Source organism: Ornithodoros turicata, chromosome 8 (assembly GCF_037126465.1).
Source record: "Ornithodoros turicata isolate Travis chromosome 8, ASM3712646v1, whole genome shotgun sequence".
In the NCBI taxonomy this organism is placed as follows: Eukaryota; Metazoa; Arthropoda; class Arachnida; order Ixodida; family Argasidae; genus Ornithodoros; species Ornithodoros turicata.
In genome coordinates, this window is record NC_088208.1 from 29,348,031 (window position 1) to 29,360,093 (window position 12,063).

Sequence of the window (12,063 nt, forward strand, 5' to 3'; positions counted from 1 at the left end):
AGAATTATTGCAGTCAAGCGCTGAACATCCGCCCATTTGGAGTAGCCAGTCTGGCCGGGTCGGGACTAACCTCTCCATATTTTTCGTTCTTTGTCCAATCCAATCCAATCCAATCCGCCCATTTTTGCCTCAAGAACGTTGAAAACACGCTGACGCTATACAACTCCAGCAGAACTTGTACCCACGTGACATTGCAACTTCCTTTACGTCATTTTAACAGGAAGTTGCAAGCTACCTATTCAGCACCATTTTATGCTGACCCCCCCCCCCCCCCCCCCCCCACCCCACACTCTATACGTTCAGCGTGCACAAAGACAACTCTGTGTCAAGCAAAAAATGGGCCACGTTCACTGATGTAACTTCTCTAGCCGCCTTCTGCGGAGCAGCCACAAAGTGCCCGAATCCATAATGAGGTGCAGCTGTATTGGTTCTCTCAGCTGACTGTCTTACGCGCTCGGCGGCACACGCTGTGCTGCATCGGCCGTTTCCGGAACAACTCTCTTCCGAAGTCATGTATGCGCTTCGCAGCGGAATTAAAGTTAATTGACTGGAGCAGGAATGGCGGTGAATAACCGCCACGATTTCATTACGGGTGAGTGCGAAGTTACAAAGCAACAAAACTCCAACGGAATGTTGGCATAGTTTCGACGCGTGCTGCGCTATCGTAGAGAATAGCATGCAGCGGAGATATGCGCGCGTACATTTGGAAGGAAAATGCTGCGAAAGTAGTAGTTTCGGTTGTGTTGTATGTTGGGGTTACCGTCAATAAATTTTCCTATTACTAGTAGTAATTGTCACGAATTTCGCGGTTCTCGTTTTTCCTCGAATTTACAGCTCTGCGAAATATTGCTAATCGGACGGCAGGAAAGTACAGAAAAAAAAAAAAAAAAAATGTTGTAACGATTGAGTTTCAGTAAGTAGAACTGACTCACCGTCGGCATTGGGGTGGTGGGCCGCGGCCCAGGTGGCGAATTTCCCTATTCATCATCATCAGTGTATTTGTTGTTGTTGACTCACTGAGTACAATTTACTGTATAGCACTATTCTAGTATGCGTGGTACACCTCCGCAACATGTACACTACCGCTCATCGGTTCCACAATCGTTCGAACATTACTTCGTCATTCCATCCTCGACCTCAGCTCAATAGAGTGAACGCTTGGTGAGAATTCGCGAACTGTTAAGATCACGAAATCAACCACCTCAACACAGTCAACGAATAAATAAAACGGAGCCTATATAGGCGTATGTTAGCATTTGAAAGATAAGAATTGCCACATACCTGTCTGTTTACAAAAACCAGGGTATGTTGACGTTTTATACGATGCTGAGATGAATAACATTAAGTAGATGGTGTTGCCCGTCCAATAATGCGTCATGGAAGACGCTTTAAAGAAAGGACAAAACAAAAAAAAAAGAAAAGGAAAGAGGCATGAAGGTGAAACCCTGATGAGATAACAAAAAAAATACGAGCGTGAATTATAAGTAATGGCAAAAAAAGGAAATTGAAGTTGGCCTCCTGCACTCGTTCTGAAGTTAACCGGTTTTCCTTCCAATTCCAGGATGTACACATGTTTTCTTCTTATGCGGCACCGGATAAAAATCACCGAACCAGATGGATTGAAGCGAAATTAGTATTTTTGTTTCATTTCTCTGTCTTATTTTTCGGCGGTAATTCTGACCGTCCGATGATAGTTCAAGCATGTATAGAGAACGAGTGCAATGGAAGGAAATCAAACAAGATACAACGGACACGTGGACTCTCCTACACTGTTGCTTTTGGTGCCAAGTTTTGTGGTGATGTTTTCATCCATTCCGTTTCAAAGTGTATAGATTTTGTAGTTCCCCTTTCTTTTCTGAATAACGCGTCCTGGAGTAGCCAGTCCCGCGTGGCTCGGGACTAACATCTGATTTTTTTTCTTTTACAAATCAACCAATCAACCAAGATACAACGTTTTTTTTTGTTTTTGTTTCGTTCTTTTCTTGTGTGTGTTTTGTATTCTCGACCACACTGGATATGAATGGTGATCCCGTACGGACGGCTACTGGACCCAGTACGGTACAAGTTCGAAATATAGGGGCTCAAAATAAAATCTATCAGAGCAAAAGCCTCAGTAACGTAAGGTGACTTTTGTCAGCGTTCGTCAATTACCGTCTTTCCCGGTGCCGCCGTTATCTCGAACAGACACTGTTATAGCCGCTAAAACAGTGATAAAAACAAATAACGACGATACCGGACGGACGCGCAGCTGTATCTTCCTTATTTGTTTTAAGTCTTTTAGCGATCTGATTATGTGTGACCAACAAGCCCAAATTGGTGCTTTATTGAGACAGTTGTACTGGACCCGGTCGGGTATTTTTCTTTTTTCTTTGCGGAATAGCAAGCTGACGTCCCGTTTGGCTGACTTTCCCCCCTTTCTTTTCCTTTGGTCTAAAAATATATCCCCCCCCCCCCAGTCGGGTATCAGTTCCAAAGATCGCGACTCCAAAGGTTTACCTTTATCGAACTGTTGGATTATCTATCGACAGACAAGAGTACGATGCAGTACAACCAGGAGAAACTTCAGGCACGATGCGCGCGCCGACTGGCGACGCACGAAATCATTTTACACGGATCCTTTGCGCTATGACATTTACAACGATTGTCTGCACAGCTGCGTCCCCAACGTAGAAGCAGGCAATCGTCGCATCTCGGCCAAGGTCGCCATTCAGCATATGCCGCATTGCAATAGGCATAGGGACGAGCTCGCTGAAAAATAACGCTCTCCCATCGTGACATTGGATGTCAAGACCGTGCGCGTTCTCGCTTAAAGCTAATCGATTTTCAGTGCCTATATATAAGGCCAGTCATTAGAGGGACTCGGCGCAGTCCTGTCACTGTCACGTATATTACGGCTGTTGACACGCCGCCGCGGTCGCGAGCGATCGTGCCTTGAAGAGCGCGTACATCGGCCCGTGTTTGTTTCGACCAAACTTTTAGCGAAGTGTCAACGTTGTAATGGGCAACAACGGCGATGTCAGGGCAATTTGACCGTCGGGTATTTCGTGCGAACGTTTGTGTATGCACGCTGTTCTGTCATTCGGTTATGGATTGACGGAAACAGAAAAACGCACTTAGTTTCGTATTTCTTTTTTTTCGAAACCATGTATTAATACGTATTTGACGAGGGTGTTGCAGGTTTTGTATATAAGGGGAGATGATGTTATAAAGTCACGCGGTCGAAATTACCCGCAGCCCTACCCCGCGGCACGTGCAGCATGCCGCCACACAAATAGCCTTACTCACCTTATGTGTACCGTATTTTTCGGTGTATAACGCGCACCCCTTAAAACGGGCCGAATTTGAAAAAAGTTCCATGCATAACGCGCATGTATAGTAAAAATTGCGGTGCCCGTTATGCACCGGTGCGCGTTATACATGGAACTTTTTTTCAAATGCGGCCCGTTTTTACGGGTGCGCGTTATACACAGAAAAATACGGTAATTCTCCACCTTACATGTTAATATATATTATTATTATTATTATTATTATTATTATTATAAAGTGCTTATTATTCATTCAGTGCTTCCACACGTCAAGCGTCCTGGAACAGCTGGTCGCACCAGTGCGACCTACGTTTCGTTTTTTTTTTTTTCTTTCTATTTCTAATCTATTCTATTCTATAAAGTCACGCGCGCTCTTCAGCCAGCTAATGTCTGACTCTGGACGAGAAAATTACGCGTGGCGGTTGTGGTGGTGGTGGTGCAACTGCTCGCCGTGGGCGGCCGCGCGTGTAGCAAGGCAACGTCACGACTAACGCAGGAGGATGAGGGAGATGATTAGATGACGATGAGGTTTGATGAGATGCGGTCTACAGAATTTAAACGATTCGCGTTAATACAGTAGATACCATAAGGAAAGAAAAAGAATAAATTTGGTAGTTATTTGCAGCTGCTATTCCCCTAGATTGCGATTACTTCCCATTTTAGTCCCGTGCGTCCGAAATTTACTCCTCAAAGCTGCAAGTAGTTCCCTAAAGTTCGCTCAAAACTTCATTTAGCTCCGGAAGGGACTGCGGCAATGCATCTAGACTCCAAAATTACTAAAAGTAGCCATCATTCTCCCTTAGAGTGCACGTTTCGACGTTTATTTAGAGTGACACCAAAGTCACTCGTGCACTCTGTACTCCCGCTGCTGCTATTTCAGAAGAAGAAGAAGAAAAAAAAGCCTTCTGCGTCATATAACGACAGCTTCATCTACTGCTGAAAGTGGAAGCACCCAAAAGATCGATACGAGTAAAAAAAATAATAAATAAATAAAAACAACCGCTGCTGCTGATTAAATATGAAGAGCAAAGGGAGTGGTCGGAACTTTTTGCCCCCAACAGAAAACATGCCCGCTCTGCGGCAATCCAATTCTCCCGGCTGAAATCTCATTTTTTGTGTGTGTGGATAAAATAAATATACGCGATAAGCCTTATTTAAAATAAAAGGATAGCGCGCACTCCGGGGGCGTTCACGAGCTCGTGAAGCCACAGTCAAGCTGGTCGTTTACACAATTTCCGCACAAATCGAGGACGGGGTAAAGAATTTACGAGCGAAACCAACCAGTAACCGCCAGGCGTGCTGAGTGTGTATAAATATTCGGGTCTCTCTCTCTCGTCGTGAGGGGGAAAATGTTAGTGTGTGCGCGTGTTTGTTTCTGAACTCCCATGCCTGACGTGTTAAAGTGAATTTCAAAGGTAAAAAACAGAGAGTAATTTTAGTCCTTTGGGGGAATAATAGCATCGCCACAAAAATTAGTCCCTTTAAAGAGTAAATGCACGGTAGTAAATGAATGTCACAGAGTGGGGTCTGCATTTCACACTCTCGTTTAACTGAGATTTTTAGTGCATCGTGCGCTATCACCTTTGCGTACGCTCTTGGAAATGAGGGGGGGGGGGGTGATGGCAGGATAGGCTCGCCGTTGTTGGCCACACAGAAGTGGAAATGAACTTCCCCACATAGCACGCTCCTAGCCAACCATCATCCCGAATGACAACGTTCTCGCCCCTGATTTGTCGAAAACGAGATGCGGAGCCTATCTTGTGCCGTACCTAATGGGCACAAAATAGGCTCCGCCTCTCGTTTTCTCGTTTTCTGCGCAACGCGCAGAACCCCCACGCTATATCCCTAACGCACACAAAGGCGATAGTGTACGATGCACTGAAACTCTCTAATAAATACAGTGATGATGATGATGATGATGATGATGATTGAAAGAAAAAAATGGGGATTTAATAAATACAGTACAAGTGCTGGAATATTTTTTTTATACTTTAATAAATACAATATAACATATTCCAGCACTCTCGTTCAATAAAGAGAAAGGTCAAATCAGAACCCAATGAGCGATGCTAGCTATGACTAGCTGCGACGAACATGAGATATTCGGTGCACACATCTGTACAGAATGCTTAAATACATTTAACGGAACAGGTGAGCTACGTACAAACGTGCGCCATAGCGTAACACAGTACCTAACGTAACTACATACCATGCGTAGGGTAACCTCGCTCGCAATACGTCCCGTATCCCTCGCTGGTTCATGTATGTATGGACTTTACGATGCTTTGTTTTCGCCCTTCAGCAATTACGCATTTACGAATTGCGGAAGGCGCGTGATCGGAAAGAAAGTCATCTTGCTATCCGAGGACCGATTGTCCATCTCTTCTTTCTGCACCTTAGTGCCCCCTTCTAAGTGTTCGTTTTCCCGAGGGCTAGAATGCCGCCATCGTTGTTCCCAGTGCTTTTTTCAATGGACGTCGAGCCCATTGTATCGCTCTTCTCATCAACGAAGCAATAACCTTGGCCGATCGCTTCGTTATTTTCCTGCATTGTGTGTAGTGTGTGTGTGTGGGGGGGGGGGGGGGGTCAAGCACCGCCAGCTTCAGTTGCCTATACCCCTTATCGTTAAGCGTGTTTCGTTGCATGGCTTTTATGCGCTGTGGAGCAGAAAGGTTTCCAGTCAAGGGTGCCGATTAAAGTTGCTTTCTCGTGGAGATAACGTAGCTGCTTCATAATTGCTTCTGGCCATTATTACCACATCTAGGGCAACACAGTGATAATAATAAAGGGTTGTTGTGCACTTCCTTGTTTGCGTGTGTCTTGCAGCGGTAAATAGAGGGTGAGTTGCCTAGCTTTTTTATGTTGCGTTGCATTGTTTTTTTGTCTCGTTATCCATGTTGGTACGCACTACTGCATTAGAGAGACAACACCAACTACAACAATTATATTTTGACGATGAAGTGGGGAGATTTTCCACTCTAGAAGTGGCACGCTACCCCATAGCTAGGGGATCTATGAGTGATGACGATGATGATCGGAGTGGCGATGGCGATCCTGATCGTGATGGTGGGAATGTCCGAGGGCGCTGTCGGGCTCAGAATAGCCCTTTAGGCCAGTCACATAAAAAAAGAAAAAAAAGAAAATGCGGATAGAAATAAAACGTTTCGCAATTGGCGCGGCTAAAAATGCGGATAAATGCGCGGATATTCACATTTTATCTTCAAATATGCATTGGTGTGTCTGTCGCCGCCCCTATAGGAGAAGCCATAATTGAGTGCACGCAGTGATTCCAAAATTGCGTCGAAGTGTGCCGTATTCCTTGCACTGCTGCTCCTTTAACTGCAATTATCTGTTACTATGTCAAAATTCGGTCGGAAACAAAAACCGAAACTATAAGCGGAGATCTTCCAGTAACAGAAACCGAAACTCTATTACTTTCGGTAACAATCCCTTGAATACAGTTGTTTGAACTGGCGCGGTTGTGGATTAAGGTCGCGGATCACCTCTATCCCTTACTGCACCGTAAGATCGTCTTCGATACACGGAGCAGCGCTGTAGAGACAATGCCCACTTATACGAACCGCAACAGAGGCAACTACAGCTCTTGTCCTTCGTGACTGCTTCGAAGCATTGCCGCACTCGTCACGCATGCACACACATATACACGGAGAAAAAAAGGAACAGCCACACTCAACGCAGGCTTATTGTGTTCTGTCTCCAACGTGACGGCCATCTTGCGATTGTATCGGCGGGCCCGGAGGAGGGAAATATATTTAGCTAGCAAATGAACGCGATGGCCATCGTACACATTCAGTCAAGTATGCGCGTAACTGGCTTCAATAACTGGAACATTCTCGCGCCGTACGAGGAGGATGTCCATACATGAGAAGCAGTGAAGATCTCCGCAATCCTCTTACCTTTATGCGTTTGTTTGTTTGTTATGTGTTTGTTTGTTTATTCGTTTCTCTTTTTTTTCTGGCTCTATTGTTCCACTCACAAACGCGTTTTGGAGTAGCCACTCCTGACTGGGTTGGGACTAACCTCTACGTATTTTTCTTTCATATCGAATCCAATCCGATCCAATCTAATCCTGTTGCCATTCAGATCATTGCTATTGGATCATTCAAACCCGATACGCGCGGAAGAAGAACGAATGTTCAAGTAAACCTAACCCCCGTTTCTTACTTCACTTTTTTTTTTCAACAAAGCTCCCATTGATTTTCTTTTTTTTCTCTACCTCGGTCGTTTACGCCTTCTGTCTATGCAGCTCGAGCTTTATCAGAGAAGATTTAACTACTGAACTGAAAAAATGAAAAGAGAAAAAAAAAAAAAAAAAAGAAAAGAAAGAAGCTGACAATACGATGAAAAAAAGAAAAAGACTGAGGAAGAGAGAAAGGCGATTTTGAAGTCTGTCTCGAAGTCTTTTCCCAAAGACATGTGTTTGTATCCCGAAAGAGAATTTTGAAAAATAATCTCTCACCGTGTTACTGCTCATATTTTGCCCTGTCTCACTCGCAGACGGTGCACGGCCGCCCCTCTATGTAAGACATGGGAGCATGTTTGGTACCGCGCAACTGAGGTAATCCTACTCCTAATCGGTACGTTGTTTATGAAGAGTTGAGTTCGAGTTTGATTATAGAAAAAAAAAAAGGAGGATATTGAATTCGTCACCTGACGAATTCTGCTGCTCCCACAAATATCTCCTAAATGAAAGGAAAAAGAAAAATGAAAAGATGAAAAACAGAAAAACATCACCCCTCCTGGTCACCGAACTGTATACGTGCACATGCGTAGTTACATCCCCTATAGAAGTGAAATGAATTGCGAGAAGCTAACAGGGAACGGGGAATGCGTTGAAGAATTCATTTGTATACGTGTAGGTCACGTCATGTATATATATATCCCTAGAACACACAAATGAGTCGCGCTGCGGGTTCGGGAACTGTACACTTGCAGCCTATATACGGCGCCCGTTGACCGGTGTTTCCGAATTCCTATGCGATGGAACACGCCTTGAATGATTATTCGCCTAAGTGTTGTTTAAGAGGAGGACTGTTGACGAATGGCGTCTGAGATCACAGGAGAAATATAGTCAGATTCGATTAGAAGAGAGAGAGGAAAAAAAAAAGTTGCGTTGTTAGTCCGGACAGGGTCAGGACCGGCTACTTCCGCACCTGTAGCCCGACATAATGCACAATAACAGCGAAAAAGTAACTGTATGGACGCTGTTTCACTGTTTCAACGTAGTAGCAGTAGTAGTACATCAGCAGGATGGGGTGCTGGAGGATGGCTGGCTGCCTCCTGGAGCGCCTGCGACTCTAATTCTTTTGTAGGGGCTTATGGAGATCCCAGGTTGTTTGAGGTAATAAGGGTTATATATACGGCTGTCTTTTAAAAGAAGCACAAAGTGCTTTTAGTGGTGCATAGTGGGTTCCTGAAAGATTCAACGTTTACTTTATTTTACTAATTTACTGACTAACTACTAACTACAGAAGGAGAAGGATCTTCGACGCATCTAATCTTTCAAAGAGATGAACTTGCATGCGTAAACACGTTAACCCGAGACTATTTCTATCACTTCCAAGGATGTTTTCGTAGCATTATAAAATAGGCACCGCGCGCATTGCTGAACGCAACTAAGAAACGCCCTCTTTCCAGGCATACACAAGAGATATACTGCACGGCTTTCGTAACGCTCGCGTGCAAAGTGTAGCTTATTTTTAAATCAGAGAAACCCAACCCCCGCTTAGAAGAACTCCTAGTACAGACACAAGAAAGCAACAACAACAGAACACCAGAAGGAACAAAGAAAAGAGGCGGAGGGAAAAAAAATGATATCGGATGAGGAAAACATGTTTACATGCGAACAGGCGAGTTAAAACGTCACTCAGACATGTCGCGACTTTCAGAGGGCGCTCCTTAAGTGATTGCCCATTCCCCTTTCCCCAGTAAAAATAATAATGATAACGGCCCGGAGACGCCTCTTGCCGTTTTATGCAAAGTTTCGTACGTACTTCTGCGAAGCGCGATGCTTAGAAACGACCACTAATGAGGTTTATGCGTTTTACTCCCTTACTTTGTGGCCGCCCGCGTTCTTGCCCTTATTTCCACTGCGCGGGCTGTTTTTACTTGCGACTGTTTTCCTTATATATTAGAGACGCCGGCTATTAAATGCGCATATATATAAGCGGCGGACACCTATATAGCAGCACGATTTTGGAAAGCGCGAGCGGTTTCATATCAGGGCAACAGAGCGCAAACCTATTGCCTGCGCAGTCATACCGAATCCAACCGGGGAAAGGTCGAGAAATGGAAAATAGAAGAAGAAGAAGAAGAAAAATACAGCAAAAAAAAAAAAAAACGTTTTACATACATTCTGTATAGCGTTGATTCTGCTTAGTAGCGCACATGCGCCGCATGCGAAATATCTTGTTGCAGAAACTTCTGAAGATAAGAGATCTCGTATATTTCCGTTGGGGTAAAAAAAATGTCATTTTTATGGCAACCTGTATTTAACTTACCGGTGGAATTTTTTAACGGGGATGTAGCTAAAGCTACTCGGAGGACGCGTATTCTGGAGATTAACGTAACGGGAGATTCGCGAAAATACGTTCCTCTCCTATGTGCCGCAGGATTTCGATCTCGTTAGTGTTTCTTTTTTTTATCTTTGCCTTTTTTTTTTATAACTGTTCTCACTCCGCGTGCGAAGAAAGGTTACCTGTAGAATAATTCGTTTCGCATGTAAGGCATAACAAATGGGAATCATATTCAGGTGATAAGTTGACAAGTAGATTAAAAAAAAGATATAGCGAAATTGAATTCGGCATATTAAGTTGAACTGCAGGAAAATCTAGTATGTCGATGACCTTAAAAAAGCGGCATGTATGGGATTGAGGAACAGCTCGAGCTTCACTGTGGCGCACTGCTTCCACTGCCACCTTGGACTCGTCCTTTCGTAATATACGTGTCCCTTTATGCATTTATCTGTACGTGTTTGATCTGGCAGAAGACGGGAAGCTCCTCAGGTTCGCGGAATTCACGATAGCCGATAGTGACGCAATTATTCCTTTCCAACAACAACAACAACAAAAATAGACGCTGACGATGAGATGATTCCTTTCCAGGCTCGTGTCGCTGCCATAAGTTTCTCACGGACGCTGAAGCACAATTCAGAATGGGAGCCACGCCAAACGAAATTACTGCATGACTACCTTCAGATCCACAAGTGCTGGTAGATTTCTATATCGCTTCCCATAATTACTTTTTGCTCCACTGGCGCTTTGCCGCTATAACGTTGAGTGCATAGTACGTACGGTGTCTTACGCATCAGGCTGGGAAGCACTTGAAGCATAAGAGCTATGTTGCATGATGAAAGCGCTTATGGAGCAACACGGCTTCTTCAGTATGGATGGGACGCCGACGAATAAGTCGAAAATAGCCCCAAGGTGAAAACCCAAACAGGAAACGTACATACGCGTCGTCGACGTGCATTATGCAGCAAGAACAAAAAAAGAAAGAGAAAAAAAAGCAACTCACACGCACATCAACAGAATGGAAGCTAGCTTTTAGTCTCCAAGCGTGTCAACTAGGTGCTCTTCGGCAGTCCACCACAGCCGGTTAACTGAGCCGTTCCAGTTAAGTGTTAAGGTCAGTGAACGTGTGTTCTTATATGGCCCATTCATTGATAACAAGGTTCGACCGTAACTAACTACATCACAAATATGCCACCACGTGTGCGGATACACTCAGTATCCGCGCGGATGCAGCTACACTTATTGCTCGTTGCTATTGCGCTCGTTGGTGGCAGCCATAAGGTCGTGCTGAAGACCTGGAGGTGGTGGGTTCGAGTCCTACCACCGGTTATGCTGTCTGATGTTTTCCCTGGGTTTTACGAAGACTTTTCGGACGAATGTCGGCACAGTTCCCCCTGAAGTCGGCCCAGGACGCATACTAACCTCCTCTCCCCCACTCTTTCCTGCTGTCCTCTCTCATAGTCACAGATGCTTCGCGGCGCTAGCACGGAATAAAAAAAAAGAGCGGATCTTACATGCGCGGATACCGTTCGGTTGCGGGTCAACCTTATCCGCGCTCAACTCTAATCGCAACTATACTTCATAACACCGTATTAGAGCCTGTAACAAACTCTAGCTTACGTAAGCATCGTTCCTTTTTTTGTTCACCTAGCCCGTGTCCCACACCAACTTTTCTTACGTTTCATTCTTACACAACGTCTATGTAAGCGTGCCTGGGCTCTGTTGACCGATGAGAGCACGATAGCATCGGGACAGGTACAGATTCCTCGTCGTTGCGAATTCAAAGAGGTTCTCCCTTCGAGAAGCTGACGAAGCGATGCATGTCTCGATAAGCTTTCAGAGACGCTTGCAGGTACAATTCGCTGACACTACGTCTACCATTAGGCGGTAATGCCCTTTCATCGGTTGTCAGTATAGATTAACGTCGCGTGTACACACAGACAACATTGTCCACCCGACAGAAATAGTGTTTTAAATGATTCGTCCAGAAATTCGCGCTTATCGAAAATGCCGCTTAGCAGCAGGAATCGAACCAGAACCTCCTGATTACCGGATAGGTGCGCTAACCATTGCACAACGCTGGCTCAACATGTGGACGACTTGCCAAGGAGCCTTATATTCTTCGAAAAGGGCCCGTACTCACTCTCTTCTCATTCTCTCCCGCGTGTTTTGTCATGCACACACAGCACACACATGCAACGTGGGACGAGGCGAGTGGGATCTTG

General features: G+C 44.9%; 1 protein-coding gene and 1 long non-coding RNA gene across 7 annotated transcripts in view; one reads left to right on the forward strand and one right to left on the reverse strand.

Annotated features, from left to right (window-relative positions):
• The window catches only part of LOC135366884 (adenylate cyclase type 5-like), a 109,380-nt gene that overhangs the window by 74,679 nt on the left and 22,638 nt on the right, over window positions 1-12,063 (reverse strand). The window lies entirely within an intron of this gene.
• LOC135366886 (uncharacterized) overlaps window positions 1-12,063 on the forward strand; it is a 211,484-nt gene that overhangs the window by 66,457 nt on the left and 132,964 nt on the right. The gene's annotated exons all lie outside the window — the stretch shown is intronic.